The sequence below is a fragment of the Phocoena phocoena genome, chromosome 13 (genome assembly GCF_963924675.1).
Source record: "Phocoena phocoena chromosome 13, mPhoPho1.1, whole genome shotgun sequence".
Taxonomy (NCBI): Eukaryota; Metazoa; Chordata; class Mammalia; order Artiodactyla; family Phocoenidae; genus Phocoena; species Phocoena phocoena.
The window spans coordinates 79,654,297-79,669,774 of record NC_089231.1 but is presented as its reverse complement, the minus strand read 5'-3'; positions in this window follow the sequence as shown (position 1 = coordinate 79,669,774).

Genomic DNA, 15,478 nt, shown 5'->3' with positions numbered 1-15,478 from the left:
TGGCTGGACACCCACCAAGAGGCAAACCCAGTTTACAGGTGACAAAATTAATTTCACATTTTTTTTACTGTTATAATGTGGCTACTAGAAAAAGTTTAATTATATATGTGGTTGTCATTGTATGCCTGTTGGACAGCACTGCTCTATATGTTTTGGCCAAGTATTATATGTATATACATGTGTGTGCACAAGATATATCTATAATCTGGCTTATATCATCTTTCCACAGCATCTGTCACCATCTTATTACCAAACACTTAGAACTGTTCAGTGTCAAAATGAGTGCCAGCCTTTCAGTGTCAGCTGAAAGGGCTGCCCCCACCATCTGAAGCATCCTCTTCCACAGCAGAGAGCACCTGTTGACTCAGTCGGACTCATCTGCCTGACTGACCTCAGTCTCACGCTGCAGCACCTTGGCAGAGATGACAAACCTCTTGAGAATGTTTTTTTTTTTTCCTCTTAACCTTATTAGTTCAGAAAGGATTATAACCATCCTGCCAATGGGTATGCACTCCAAATGACCACACATCCTGGATCAGGCAGGAAATGACTGCTTATCTACTTCCTGTGTTCTCTGTAAATCTCTCCATGCATCAGCTTTACCATTCCTCATATTCTCCTTCCCTCTCCTAGCTCACGATCTTGTTATCTGTCAATCATAATCTTGATCTTTCTACTTGTCAAAGGTGTGCTAGAATGACCCTCGCAACACACACACACACACACACACACACACACACACACACACACACACCTGCCACTCCCTGTCACTCCTGATTAGTTCTAGCCTCTATGGAGCCACTTGTTTTCCCCGAGCTTGACTTCTTCTACATCCAATACCTCTACATCATATTAATCTAAGAATTCTTCCCTTCCTTCAGGTTAGTAATAGTAATAATAATAAGCTGTCTTTTATAGAGTACTTATCTTCAGACACTATATTACACATTTTCTCTCATGTAAACATCACAATAATTTTGTTGTGTTGTGAATACTTCTCCCACTTCATAAATGAGGGAAGTTTGCCTTATGAGGTGACCTAAATTGTAAGATCCATGATGTCTTGTTCACCACATACCCAATGTATACAACAAGTGCCTGATACATACATGTAAATGCTTGAATAAATAAGTGAATGAATAAATGGTGGCACACACCACTTTCTACCTTAACTTATAGTTGTGTCCATGTGCTAACAACCTTATTATGAGTTCCTTGAGGGCAGGATTTAGTTTTGCATTTCCTGTGCTTGTTAGCATAATACCTGCCACAGAGTGGACACTCAGAGATATGTCAAACAAATTTAAAAAATAAATGATTAAATGAATATCATAGTCCCACAACTTCAGAATATGACATTCCCTTGCTAAGAATCGTTCAGTGACTCCCAATTACCCTTAGGCTAAGGCCCAAGCTATTCTTCATGGCCCGCAAGGACTCCCTCACCACTTGAGCCATTCATTATCTCTTGGAGCTCCAGCCACAAGCTCTTCAAACTTCTTTCAGCTCCTCAGATTCGGACTTAGGTTGAGGGCCAGAGCTTCTACTTCCCCTCTCAGGGTCCTTCACCTGGACATTCTCACCTGCACCCAACCCCACTGCTACCCCCTCCACCTGGCCAATTCCCCTCAGAGAGATCTCATTGTACCCTGTACTTTGGCTTTGTAGTGCTTATTGCAAGGATAACTCAATAATTATGTTTATGTTTCTTTTATCTAGTGTTTATTTCCTGAAACACCCCATGAAGTAAGGAGCATGTCTGTTTTGTTTATCAAAATGTACCAGTGTCTAGCCCAGAGACAGGAAACCACTGGCCCACACATGATTTTGGCCTACCCTCCAAATGTTATAGATATGTGATATGAATTCATTACAAAATTTTAAAAATATGTATTTCACCAAAAATTCTGAATTTATGACTTCTCTTGGGGAAAAAAAAAAAAATCCAAAGACCCAGCAGTACTGCATATATGAGTCAGGATAGGCAAGCAATGCAACAGTAACAACCCCAGAGGACTGGATTGTCACTCACACCACAAGTCTGACATGTGAGTTCCATCTGGAACATTGACAGTCATTGTGGCTGAAGGAAAAGCAGACCTAGCAAACCATGCTTATCGCTCTCACCCAGAAGTGACACACACCTCTTTCACCCACATTTCATTGGCCAAAGCCAGTCAACAGCATGGAGATACATAATCCCGCTGCAGGGAGGGCCTTGCCTCCCACGGTGACAAGAGACTCTCTGCTCTGCTGAGGGACTCAGGGATACGGAGGATATGGATTTCCTACTTCTTTCGCGCTTGCTTTCTTCACACTGTAAAGGTATAAGCAACCCAAGTTTTTCTCTATTATCTCTAAGAGGTCCTAAGATGCTGTGATGAGGCACCTGTAATTATCTGCAAAACAATCTCTTGTCCAATCTGCAACGCTTCTGCTAATTTCCTTTCGCCAGGCTACTAGATTTCAGGTTATCTCTTCCTACACACAAACACCAGTGCTCCCATGTGGACACTTGAGGGGACATCATTCCATTTTTAGCCAGGTTCCAGATCGTCCCCCTTTTCTGATTCCCATCTGTTGACGACTCTCTCACGTGTGTGTGCGTGTGAGTAAACATACACACACATGCATTTATGAACGCCTGTGTAAATTTCATTACTTCTTCCAATGAACATTTAATACAATGTTAGATACCTGGGGTGAAACAACGAGCAAGATAAGCACAGACACTAGCCTTCCGGATCTCAAGAGTCCTAAAGGAAAGACAGCAGCAATCACAGGAAATGGTTATGATAAGTTCTACCATAAAAGAAGTTCAAAGAGCTACAGGAAGCCTGAGCCCAGACCCAGAAGGTTCATGGACCACTTCCCAGAAGAAATGACATTCAATCTAACACCTAAAAGTCGGTAGTAATTAGTGAGGCAACTCCAGGAAGAGGGAACAACTGTGAGAAGACCCAGAATCCAAAGAGAGCACTGGATCTGTAAGAAACAAATGAGTTCAGCGCGGCCGGGACATGGGTGGCAGGAGGCACGATGGAAGCAGGTGGGGAAACACAGAAGAAGCTAACGAGGGATGCAAGCGCCAGACCTTATAAGGCCTTCGGTGCTCCGTGAAGCAGATGGAATTTAATTCTGAGTGAAACAGGGAGCCAAGGCAATGAAGGCTTTCAAGGTGTGATGTGTGATCCAATTTACATTTGCTCCACACGGATTTTCACAACGGGCTGGAAGTCTTGGCACTGGCCCATCAGAATGGATTCAGACAGGGTCCTGTAGGCACCCTGCTCTTATAGGCATCTACCCATTGGCCGCTAAAGGTCTGAAGTGTCCCGGGGGAGAGGCTGGGCTGCCTGGAGGACAGGGGACCCAGGACAGTGGCTTTTTACCACTGTATAGTGTTAATTTACCACTTCATTAATTATCCTCATAAATATCTAAAAATACACATATGAGGAAGATGAAGAAAATATACACCAGCAAAAGTTACCTTTTAGGATAACAGGATTAGTGGTCTAGTTCTTAAGTATTTTAATTTTTAAACAGCCAGCATGGCCATCCTGAGGCATAACAGCTAAATACATGTGCTAATGTCTACACAGAACAAATAAGCCAGGATGATATTCAGGAAGATTAACTGATGCTCTTTCCCCCCACCGCCTTCAAAATGAGATAAGAGGAAAGGAACTGGAGAGAGCTTGGGCACTGGAGAGAGTACCTGTCCCCCACCCCACCAAGGGGTGCTGTCAACAGAAACCCCAGTCTGGAATCCGAATGCTGGAAACCTGTGCTCTGAGCAGTTCACACAAGAAGTCAGCAAGGATCCGGCAAGAACCCAAGAGGGGAAATAGGATCCAGGCACGTGAAACAGTCTTCCAGACTTCCTCCCACAGAGGACTCCACACCTCACCCTCTCCCCACGACCCCGACACCGATGTTATTTAAGCCTCCTGGAACTTGAAAGAGTCAGGATCTCAGAACCCAGCTATAAGAGATGTTCTTGGAACAATTGGGGAATTCTGAATATGGACTGGATTTTAGATGATATTATGAAATTACTGTGAATTTCCTTAACTGTGGTAATGGTATTGCAATTATGTAGGAGAAAGTCCTTTTACTTAGGAAAATCAGGCTGAACTGTTAAGAGGTAAAATACCATAACTCCTGCAACTTATTTTCAAATAATTCAGTGGGGAAAATACACAAGTACATATGGGGGAGAGAGAGAAAGCAAATCCAGAAAAATATTAAGAACTAGCATAGAAAGGGGGGCATATGGGTGTTCACTGTGCTAGTGTTTCAATTCTCATAGGTTTTCATTTTCCAATAATAAACTTCTAAAATAAAATTTTATAGTAAAATTCATAACTGCTGAATGCCAGAATTCACAAGGAAAATGTTGATCCAATAATACCAGTTTTATGTATTTATTTATTTATTGGCTGCGTTGGGTCTTTGTTGCTGCACGTGGGCTGGCTTTAGTTGCGGTGAGCGGGGGCTACTCTTCGTTGCAATGTGCAGGCTTCTCATCGCAGTGGCTTCTCTTGTTGCAGAGCACGGGCCCTAAAGTGCACAGCCTTCAGTAGTTGCGGCACGCGGGCTCAGTAGTTGTGGCTCACAGGCTCTAGAGCGCAGGCTCAGTAGTTGTGGCGCATGGGCTTAGCTGCTCCGCAGCATGTGGGATCTTCTTGGACCAGGGCTCGAACCCGTGTCCCCTGCATTGGCAGGCGGATTCTTAACTACTGCACCACCAGGGAAGTCCCTTATTCTTCTTTGTTAACTGTAGTGTTTGACAGAGAGTAAACACTCAGTAAATGTTTGCTAAGTAAACAAAAACAAATGAACTATCTGCCCCAGACAAATCAAACGACCCTTTGCAGGCAGGGGACTGGACAAAATAATACTCCAGGAACTTCTAGCAAGAGGATTCTTGGACTTGATGATCTTGCCTGAGACTCACAGTTTTCTTCTGGAGACTGTCTATGAACAAGAAGCTAGACTACAACTGCACTGATGCACTAAACCTTAACAAAAGCCAAATATTAAGTTTTGTAAATGGATCCACCTAGAAAACCAGTTCAAATCAAGTCAAAGTCCAAACATCTAAAATGACTGAGAATGAAATTTGCTCTGAGTCCCTACTTAAGGCTGAATTTTCTTATCTTTTAAGCAAAAAGCCCAATGTCATTAGTTCTGGTCATACACTGGCCTGTGGTGCCACACCGGGCTAAGTCACAGCACATATCAGCAATAATTTTATAAATGTGTTCTCCCCAGCTGCCTACCTCTGAGCTTGAATCAATTTCCAGTCACAGTTTGCACATTTCATGCCAAAAGGCTGCAGTGGGGCTACTGATGGTTAGTGTGAAACCACTTGTTCTGCAGATCTTTAAACACAGTTAAGAATCATCTCTCCTTTCAATGGTTTTGTCTCAGTTTAACAAAATGCAAAGTTGCTAGATTCTGTGCAGCATCTGAACTTTTCATTAATCCACTCACTCAACAATTTGCACTGACTGCTTACTATGGGTCAAGAACTATGCTAGATGCTGGGGATATGACAGTGACTGGAGAAGATATGGTCCTTGAATTCATGTCACTTAAATTCCAGTTGGAGACCCATAGATGAATATGTAATTACAAGATGTAACAGGTATTGGAGGTGGGAAAGTGCTATATACAAGAATGGAAGAATAATAGGAAATCTAATTTGGATTGGATGGAGTGGAATAAGGGAATGCCTTCCTGAGGAAGTGACATGTAGGCCACAATCTAAATACTGAGAAGACTTGTTATGGGCCGAGTTGTGTCCACTCAAAACTTACAGGTTGAAGCCCTAACTCCCAGGACCTCAGAATGTGACTGTATTTGGAGATAGGGTATTTAAAGAGACAATTAGATTAAAATGAGGTCATTAGGATGGGTCTTAATCCAATATGACTGATGTCCTTACAAGAAGAGGAAATTTAGACAGAAACACACACAGAGGGAAGACCATGTGAAGACACAGGGAGAAAACGGCCATCTACAAGCTGAGGAGAGAGGCCTCGGTAGAAACCAAGATGCTGACAGCTCCATCTCAGACTTCTAGCCTCTAGAGCTATGAGAAAATATATTTCTGTTGTTTAAGCCATTCAGTCCCTGGTACTTTGTTACAGCAGCCCTAGCAAAATAATACAAGGGTTAATCAGGCAAAAGATCAGGGTGGGGAAAAGGGAGACAGAGGGAAGAGCAGGAAAGACAATGACCCAGAGTCAGAAAAGAGCTTTGTCCCATCAAAGAATTGAAAACCCATTAAACTTATGTGGTTGGAGCTAAGTAAAGAAGAGTCAGGAGGGGAGGGGGACTTCCCTGGCAGTCCAGTGGTTAAGACTCCACGCTTCCACTGCAGGGGGCATGGGTTCAATCCCTGGTCGGGGAACTAAGATACCGCAAGACCCGCGGCCACACACACACAAAAAAAGACAGGAGGGACAAAATAAGACTGGAGAGGGAGGCAGAAGCTAGGACCTGACAGGTTATCCTGAAGAGCTTGACATTTTCCCCGGAATTATAAATAAAAGTCACTGGATAGTTTTTGAGGAGGGGAAAGATGTGGGTGACAAGGTTCGATTTACACTGTTAAACAGCTTGTTGTCTGGTGAGTGGAGAAAGGGCCACAGCAGGGGGATCAACCAGCAGAGAGATGATGGTGTTTGAAGCAAGGTGGGAGCGGTGCAGGTGGAGAACTGTAAACAGATGTCCCCTTAGAAGGTAGAACAGACAGGCTTCCCTGGGTGGGAGCTGGAGCAGAGGGAGTGGCAAGTATGGTACCTTGGCTTCTGGCTTGAGCACGTGTCAGCACTTAATAAAACACATTTTCTTCTGTATAGAGGAGCCTGGGAAGAGGGTAGGCCTTCCAATCCCTCCACCTTCTGGCCGAGACACCAGACAAGAGGTTTAACCTCTTCAGGCAAAGGCTAAGGTGCTCAGCCTGGAAAACAAGGTTCTTCTAAATGTAACCCCTACCTGCTGTCTCCCTTCCACCCACCGCCCACCCCTGACACATTCCGTGCTCTAGACACATCAATTTCTCAGTGCCCATCCTCGCTCCCCGTGTAGAGAAGCTGACACATACTCCTCCCTGAAAACCCCTGCCCACCATTCCATACCCTGTGAAAATGTAACCACTTCTCCCAAACCTTCCTTGACTCTCCTGTGTTTCCACCTTGACCCCACCTCTCCCTCTGGCGGCTGTTCTTTGTAGGTCCCTGCTCTCACCCAAGCTTCTTGAAGAAGGCGTCTATCGTCATTGTTTCCTCAACCCTTCCTCCCTGATCACGCCATTGCAGGCTAGCTTCTCCATCCTCCACTCCACTAGAACTGGTTTGACCAAAGCACTAATTACATCCATATCATCCTCTCATATAACACTCTGTTCTTCTTCTTCCAACCCCTATTTCCATTTGAAATTATATATTCATTCATGGTTTTGCTTCTAGAATTGAAGTCCCATGAATTCAAAGCTAAATCCATGTTGCTAAATCCAATGGACACTTTTGACCTTTATCTTGACCTGACTTCTCCACAGAATTTGATACTGTGTATACCACTCCTTTCTTTTTTACCATTTTACTTTGAAATTTTTCTATACAAAACTGTACAGAGCGCTTCCCTGGTGGTACAGTGGTTGAGAGTCTGCCTGCCGATGCAGGGGACACAGGTTCGTGCCCCGGTCCGGGAAGATCCCACATGCCGCGGAGCGGCTGGGCCCGTGAGCCATGGCCGCTGAGCCTGCGCATCCGGAGCCTGTGCTCCACGACGGGAGAGGCCACAACAGTGAGAGGCCAGCGTACCGCAAAAAAAAAAAAAAAAAACTATACAGAAGTTGTAAGAATCGTACAGTAAATACCCAAATCTCCTTCATCCAGATTCACCAATTAATATTTTTTCACCTTATATGTTTATCCTTTGTTTTTCTGGAATATGGAAGAGTAAGTTGCAGGCATTACAACCCTTCACTCTCAAATACCTCAGCACGTTTCCTAAGAACAAACATTTTCTGCCTTAGCCCATCTGGCCTTATATATATGTATATATATATATATATATATATATATATATATATAACAGAATACAACAGACTCAGTGGCTTATAAACAACAGTATTTATTTCTAGGAGCTGTGGAGCTTGGAAGTCCAAGGTCAAGGTGCCGGCAGATTCAGTGTCTGGTGAGGACCCACTTCCTGGTTCATAGACAGTCATCTTCTCTCTGTGTCCTCACATGATAGAAGGGGCAAGGGAGCTCTCTGGGGTCTCTTTTATAATGACACTAATCCCATTCACGAAGGTCCCACCTCCAAATATCATCACACCAGGGGTTAGGATCTAACATGTGAATTTTGGGGGGGTACAAACATGGTTTATAGCCAACTCTTATCTAACAGCTTATTTTAAAATTTTGTAAGGTGTTCCTATAATGTCCTTTTTATTTATTTATTTATTTTTATGTTTGGCTGCGTTGGGTCTTCGTTGCTGCACGCAGGCTTTCTCTAGTAGCAGCGAGCGGGGGCCACTCTTCACTGCGTTGCTCGGGCTTCTCATTGCAGAGGCTTCTCCTTGTGGAGCACAGGCTCTAGGCACGCGGGCTCCGTAGTTGTGGCTCACAGGCTCTAGAGTGCAGGCTCAGTAGTTGTGGCACGTGGGCTCAGTTGCTCCTCAGCATGTGGGATCTTCCTGGACCAGGGCTCGAACCGGTGTCCCCTGCATTGGCAGGCGGACTCTCAACCACTGCGCCACCAGGGAAGCCCCTATGATGTCTTTTATAGTGATTTTATTCTGATCTAAGATCAAATCAAGAATCATACATTGCATTTGGTTGTCATGTCTCCTTAGTCTCCTTTTATCTAGAACAGTTCCTTAGTCTTTCAAGATATAAATATTTTTGAAGAGTACAGCCCAGCTGTTTTGCAGAACGTCCCTCAATTTGGGTTTGTCTGATGCTTTCTCATGATTAGATTCTGGATATGCAGGGATATTATTACAGAAGAGACGTGGTACCCTTCTTGGGGCATGGTATCACGAGACATGTGATACTGGTTTATCCCATCATCAGTGATGAACCACCCCTTCCTTGAAGTTCTCTCTTCCCTTAGCTTCTGTGGCTTTCCTCCTGCCTCCCTGGTGGATGCTTCTTGGTCTTTTTCGTGGGTTCCTCTTCCTCTGCCAATCCATAATCACTGGCTAGGCAGGTTCCTATTGTAGGAGCCTATTCTAAGCTCTTAACGATTTAAACTCTTCTAGGCAGCTTCCCGTTCTTCTGTATCCTGAATCGAATCTTCGTAACTTCAACTAACACCTCTGCATTGATGGCTCTCAAACTCTCAACTCCCCTTACCCTGGTCTCTGTCTTAAACTCCAGACCCAGACCTGCCTACTAGACAGCTACACCAGGATGTCAGCACAACGTTCAAGACCGAATACATCATCTTCCCCTGCTCCGAGCCTGCTTCGCTCCCTCCTATGATGAATGGAAACACCCAGAACCCAACATTCAAAAAGGCACTCAGAACTTTTCCAATTTGATGATTCAGAGTCTTCCTTGCTGGACTGTCAGTGTCTTTAAATAAGAGCCGTATCTGTCCTGTTTGCAACTGGGTCTCTAGAAATGCCTGACACTTGAAAATGGTAGCTATCTCTCATCAGACTCTCAGTGTCCTTGTCTCAAAGGCAGAAATAATAATGGATGCCTCACAGGGCTTGGGTGAGGATCAAATAAGGTCATATATGAGCGAGTCCTTTGTAAACACCGTATCTCCTGGCTATTCAAAATGTTCATGAATCAGCAGCAGCAGCAGCACTTGGAAGCTGGTTAGAAATAAGCATCTTGGGCTCCACCCCAGGCTTCACCCACCTGCTGATTCAGAATTTGCATATTAATAAGATTCCCAGATGATTTGTATACACAGTAAAATTTGAGAAGGAATTCTTAATCCCAAGCGAATTACAGACAGACGCGTCCATGGAATATACACCATTTGTTAACCTCCAGGTTGTGGTCCTTCTCACACAGGAAATTTTTCCTGATCAAATGAGAAAATGTGAGGTGAACTGGCTCAGCATCGTGGAAACGGTGGGCTTTCAGAGCCTGCCTCTTGGTGCCTGCTGTCGATCTGACCGTGGGCAAATTGCTTCACCTCTGTAAACCTCAATTTCCTGGTCTCTAACATGGTTTTGAGAGGACCGAACTCCCTGACTGCTGTGATGACTGATGGAGATATTGCACAAGATCACAGACAGAGCATGGCATGTGCTGAATACTCAGCTAATCGTACTTTTTTGTTTGTTTTTTGCGGTACACGGGGCCTCTCACTGCTGTGGCCTCTCCCGCTGCGGAGCACAGGCTCCGGACGCGCAGACTCAGTGGCCATGGCTCACGGGCCCAGCCGCTCCGTGGCATGTGGGATCTTCCCGGACCGGGTACGAACCCGTGTCCCCTGCATCGGCAGGCGGACTCTCAACCACTGCGCCACCAGGGAAGCCCCTTGTTTGTTTTTTAAGTAAAGAAACTCACATTCTGACGGCTTCCCATTTGCCATAAATGTGTAAAACCTGAGCTTGTCTCTGGGTTCTGCCTAAGAGAAGAACGGGAATCTCCTTGTTCTACATCCGGAACAAATAACAATTTTCCCAGAGATCTGGATGGGTGTGCTTTTTTTAACTACCATTTTTTTAAAAATTCCTATTATGTGCGAGACACGAGTTAAATAAAGTGAAACTGTCTGGTCTTTCCATTCCCCATGGTGGTTCCAGGCCTGGAGCACACAAAGTGGGCAGGGGCTCGAGCAGCGGAACAGAAGGAGAAGTAGACAGCCGGCTGGAGGCGCAGATGGCCATGCTCAGATTCATCCTGCCGAAGTTTATATCAATCTGGCTGGGCTTTTTCAAGCTTCACACTTAACAAGCTCGAAATAATAACAATTCCCATAGCTCAGTGCCTTACCTAGATAAAGATGCTTCTCAAATATCAAGGACCTCTTGTACCTAAGGTGATTGTGGCTCTTCAAAGTGAAAGACGTGCCAGCTAACAGGCAACATAAAATTACAGACGGACATTCTCTAAAACCCCTTTGAGATTCTGATGAACACTGTGTTGTGCGACCTCCAAAAAAATAATCATGCCCTAGACACAAAGTTCTGCATACAGTTTTGGGGAAGGGGAGGCTGTAGTCCTTGAAAGGAGACTCAAGAACTTTCCACTTAAAACCCCTAGATTTAAGCCACAATTGCTTCTCTTCACGCAGATCCTTGTGTATCAGCACACACACACGTGCAAGCATGCGTGCGCGCGCACACACACACTGCTTCATCAATCACTTCATTCACCTCTTTAGATCCAAAAGCAGAATAAATTAACATTTTCCTGACAGCAAAGTGGAGACATGTTTTGTCTAGAGGTCACACAGATTAAATCATTAAGTGCCATAATCCACTCCCCAATAAGGCAGAAAGACTGACAAGAAAATGTGGATATAGCCATCTAAGCCCCAGCAGGAACCTGGAAATTCACATCTCAGGTGCGCCCTGACCCATGGAAATGCCTGTACACTTCAGCCTCCCTCCTGGGAAAAATGCTTCTCTGATCTAACTGACATTGTTCACAGGAAAACACATTTTCCGTGTAATGAGATTAAAAAAAAAGAACACAAAAAACTGTATAGTCAGAATGAGCAGGGCCGCTTGAGAGCCACTAATGATTTCACTTCTCCTTTATCACTGTTTGACTAAGTAAATACTCAAAATAGGTTTTTTTTAATCCAATGGTAAGGATTTTGGCTCCAAATCTCAGCAAAAGAGGGTGCAATGGTTAAAAGCATGGGACCATATGGAACCCGACTACCTCAGTTTGATTGAATACGGTCTCTATCCCTTTCTCTGAGCCTCGGTTTAATCACAAATACAGGGGAGCAACAGGAGCACCTGGACTGTTTTGCGGGGCTGTTTTGAGAGTTAAATGAGGTGATCTGTGTGAAGACCTTAGCTTAGTACACGACGAGTACTCAACAGAACCTACACTTCTAGAACGGATGTCTTAGAACTCCACAGACGCTAACCCTAATGGTCAGAGTCCCCACATCCTACCTACTCCTTCCCCTCAAATGTTCCATCACAGGCCACAGCATCTTGGTCATGCATTGTACCAAACAGTACAGAAATTGGCAAAAACTTATGACTTCAACTTATTTGAAGTTTTTTGGTTTACTTTCTTACTGCGGTAAAAAAAAAAATGTATTTGTAACGTAAAGTTTGCTATTTTATGACCAGGTTAGTGACCAGGTTTAAGCGTACAATTCAATGGCATTAATTACATTCTCAATGTTGTACAACCATCACCACTATCTAGTTCCAAACTTTTTCATCACCCCAAATTGAAACTCTGTACACATTAAGCAGTAACTCCCTAGGCCCACCTTCTCCCCAGTCCCTGGTCACCTCTACTGTTTTCTGTCTCTGTGAATTTTCCTATTCTAGATATTTCATGTAAGTGGAATCACATTTGTCCTTCTGTGTCTGGCTTACTTCACCTAGCATAATGTTGTAAAGGTTCACCCATATTGTAGCATGTAGCAGAATTTCATTCTTTTTACAGCTGAATGACATTCCCGTTGTATGCAGAGACCACATTTTACTTATCCATTCGTCTGCCAGTGGACACTTGGCTTGCTTCCATTTTTTAGTTATTGTGAAAAATGCTGCTATGAACATTAGTGTACAAATATCTGTTTGAGTTCCTGCTTTCAATTCTTTGGGGTATACATTTAGGAATTGAGTTTAGGATGGCTGGATCATACGGTAATTCTATACTTAACTTTTTAAAGAGACACAGAACTGTTTTCCACAGAGGCTGCACCATTTTACGTTCCTAGCAGCAATGCACAAGGGGTCCAGTTTCTCCACATCCTCCTCATCTCCTGTCATTTTCTGTAATTCATTTGTTTTTGTCTTTTCTTATAAATTTCTTTATTTTTTTATTTATTTATTTTTGGCTGTGTTGGGTCTGTTGCTGCACGTGGGTTTTCTCTAGTTGCAGCAAGCGGGATCTGCTCTTGGTTGCGGTGCGCGGGCTTCTCATTGCGGTGGCTTCTCTTGTTGTGGAGCACGGGCTCTAGGTGCGCGGGCTTCAGTAGTTGTGGCTCGCGGGCTCAGCAGTTGTGGCTCGCGGGCTCTAGCGCGCAGGCTTAGTAGTTGTGGCACACGGGCTTAGTTGCTCCGTGGCATGTGGGATCTTCCCGGACCGGGGCTCTAACCCGTGTCCCCTGCATTGGCAGGCGGATTCTTAACCACTGCGCCACCAGGGAGGCCCCTCATTTGTTTTTAATCATACCTCAAGACTGTCTCACAATACAGCAAACTTACTGTTCTAAAATAATTGAGGAGTAATTCTGGTTTAGAAGTTCTCATCTAGGGACATTTTTTCCACCCAAGGAACATTGGACAATGTCTGGAAACATTTTCAGTTGTCACAACCGGGCACAGAGTGCTGCTGGCATCTCGTGGGTAGAGCCCTGGGGTGCTGCTAAGCGTCCTAGATGCACACGGCAGCCCCCACAACAAAGAATTATGGCCCAAAATATCTACAGTGCCGAGGCTGAGACATCTTGTTCTAGTTTAAAAGTTAGCCTTCAAGCCAGTCTTCAAACTAGGTTCTGCAGAGGCACAGGATTCCAGAGGAAACTTGGGTCCTGTCATAAGGGAAAATACTGGAGTCCAAGTGGGCAAGGTTTCAGCACTCCACCCCCACTTCAAGGGCAACTCCTCATACAATTATTTTACATACGGGTCTTCCCTGTAAGATTCCAAAGTTCTCACTTCTCTTTTCTACTTACAAAACAGTTATTCAGGGACTTCCCTGGTGGGCCGGTGGTTAGGACTTGGTGCTCTCACTGCCATGGCCCAGGGTTCAATCCCTGGTCAGGGAACTAAGATCCTGCAAGCCACATGGCTCGGCCAAAAATAAATAAAAATTTAAAAATTAAAAACAAATTTTAAAAACACAGTTATTCCAATCAACTTGCTTTTGGCTGCTAGTAAGAGAATGCCAAATGAAAAAATAATGACATCTCAAATTTTTAAGTCTGGTAATAATGAGGTTTAGTAGTTCAATGATACCACCAAGGACACAGGCTTCTTCCATCTCCTTGCGTTATCACCCTTAATACTCTGGTTCCTATCCTCAGACTTGTCTCTTCATGGCCTCAAGCTGACAGCTTCAGATCCAGTCATCACATCCTTGCAGAGCCATGTACAAAGGCAGGAAAGGACAGTTTACTTCTTTGTACCCAAGAGGAAAATCTATCCCAGAATTCAGGCAGGAAACTTCCCTCCCTTCACCAGGTTTGCATCACCTACTCATGCCTAAAGCAATCATCCACCAGGAGAATAAAATCACTATCTCAAGTCTAGGCTCATCAAAGTTTACCCCCTAAGGCTGGGGAGGGACCACCTTCCCTCAGCTCATGGGAGGGTGAAAATCCAAACAACAGGAGATGTTGGAGGTACGAACTAATCTGTAGGTTGTTTCATTGGTGCTTTAAGCTAGTTTAGTTGTCATTTGGTTTCAGATGCAAATAACAAAAACCTGGGTTTTTTTGTTTTGTTTTGTTTAAAAAGAAGGGAATATCCAGCTCATATAACTGAAAAATCCAGGGACAGACTTTGGGTACACATAGATATCGGTGGTCAAATGCCACCACCAAAAGTTGGCAATGCTTTCTCCAGCTCTCAGTTCTGCCTTCTTCTGTATTGGCTTCATTCTCAGGCTGCCTCTCCCCTGCTGGTGAGAGCAGGACCAAAACAAATCCCCAGAATTGAATTTGCATACGCTGTGACTAGTCAGGCTTGGACCACATGTTGATCGTTGAACAAATCACTGTGGCTAGGGAAACGGAATGCTCAGATTGGCCATACTCGGATCATATGGGTCCCCGCAGTGTTGGGGAGGGATGTACCATAAGTAAGAAGGGTAATGAATGCTGGGTTTGCAAAATCAATACACATGCATTCCATAGATATATAGGGAGGAAATGTATGTATTTTTTACCTCTAGGTAATCCAGATATTATAAAAATGCATCAGTTCATTCCACAAGCATCTACTGAATACTGTGTACCAGACACAATGCACTGGGGAGGTAAATAAGACAGAGTCTCTTCCACAAGGAATCTAACCCTCTGCCACTAACCCACTGTGTAACCCTGAATGAGTCCGAAACCTCTCCCATTCTCCTACACAACATATGTAACAAGAAATGGCTGGAGTGCTTGATTTCTGAGTTGACTTCCAATTCTGTGTTCTATTAATTCCACCATTACCTCCCTGCAAACGCCTTTGAATATTTTTTTCTAGATGCTACCAATAAGGCCAATTTGATTTCACGTGCATGGTTTGTTGCCACCACAGAGGAACAAATGAAAGAGTGAAATCAACTCAGAGGCC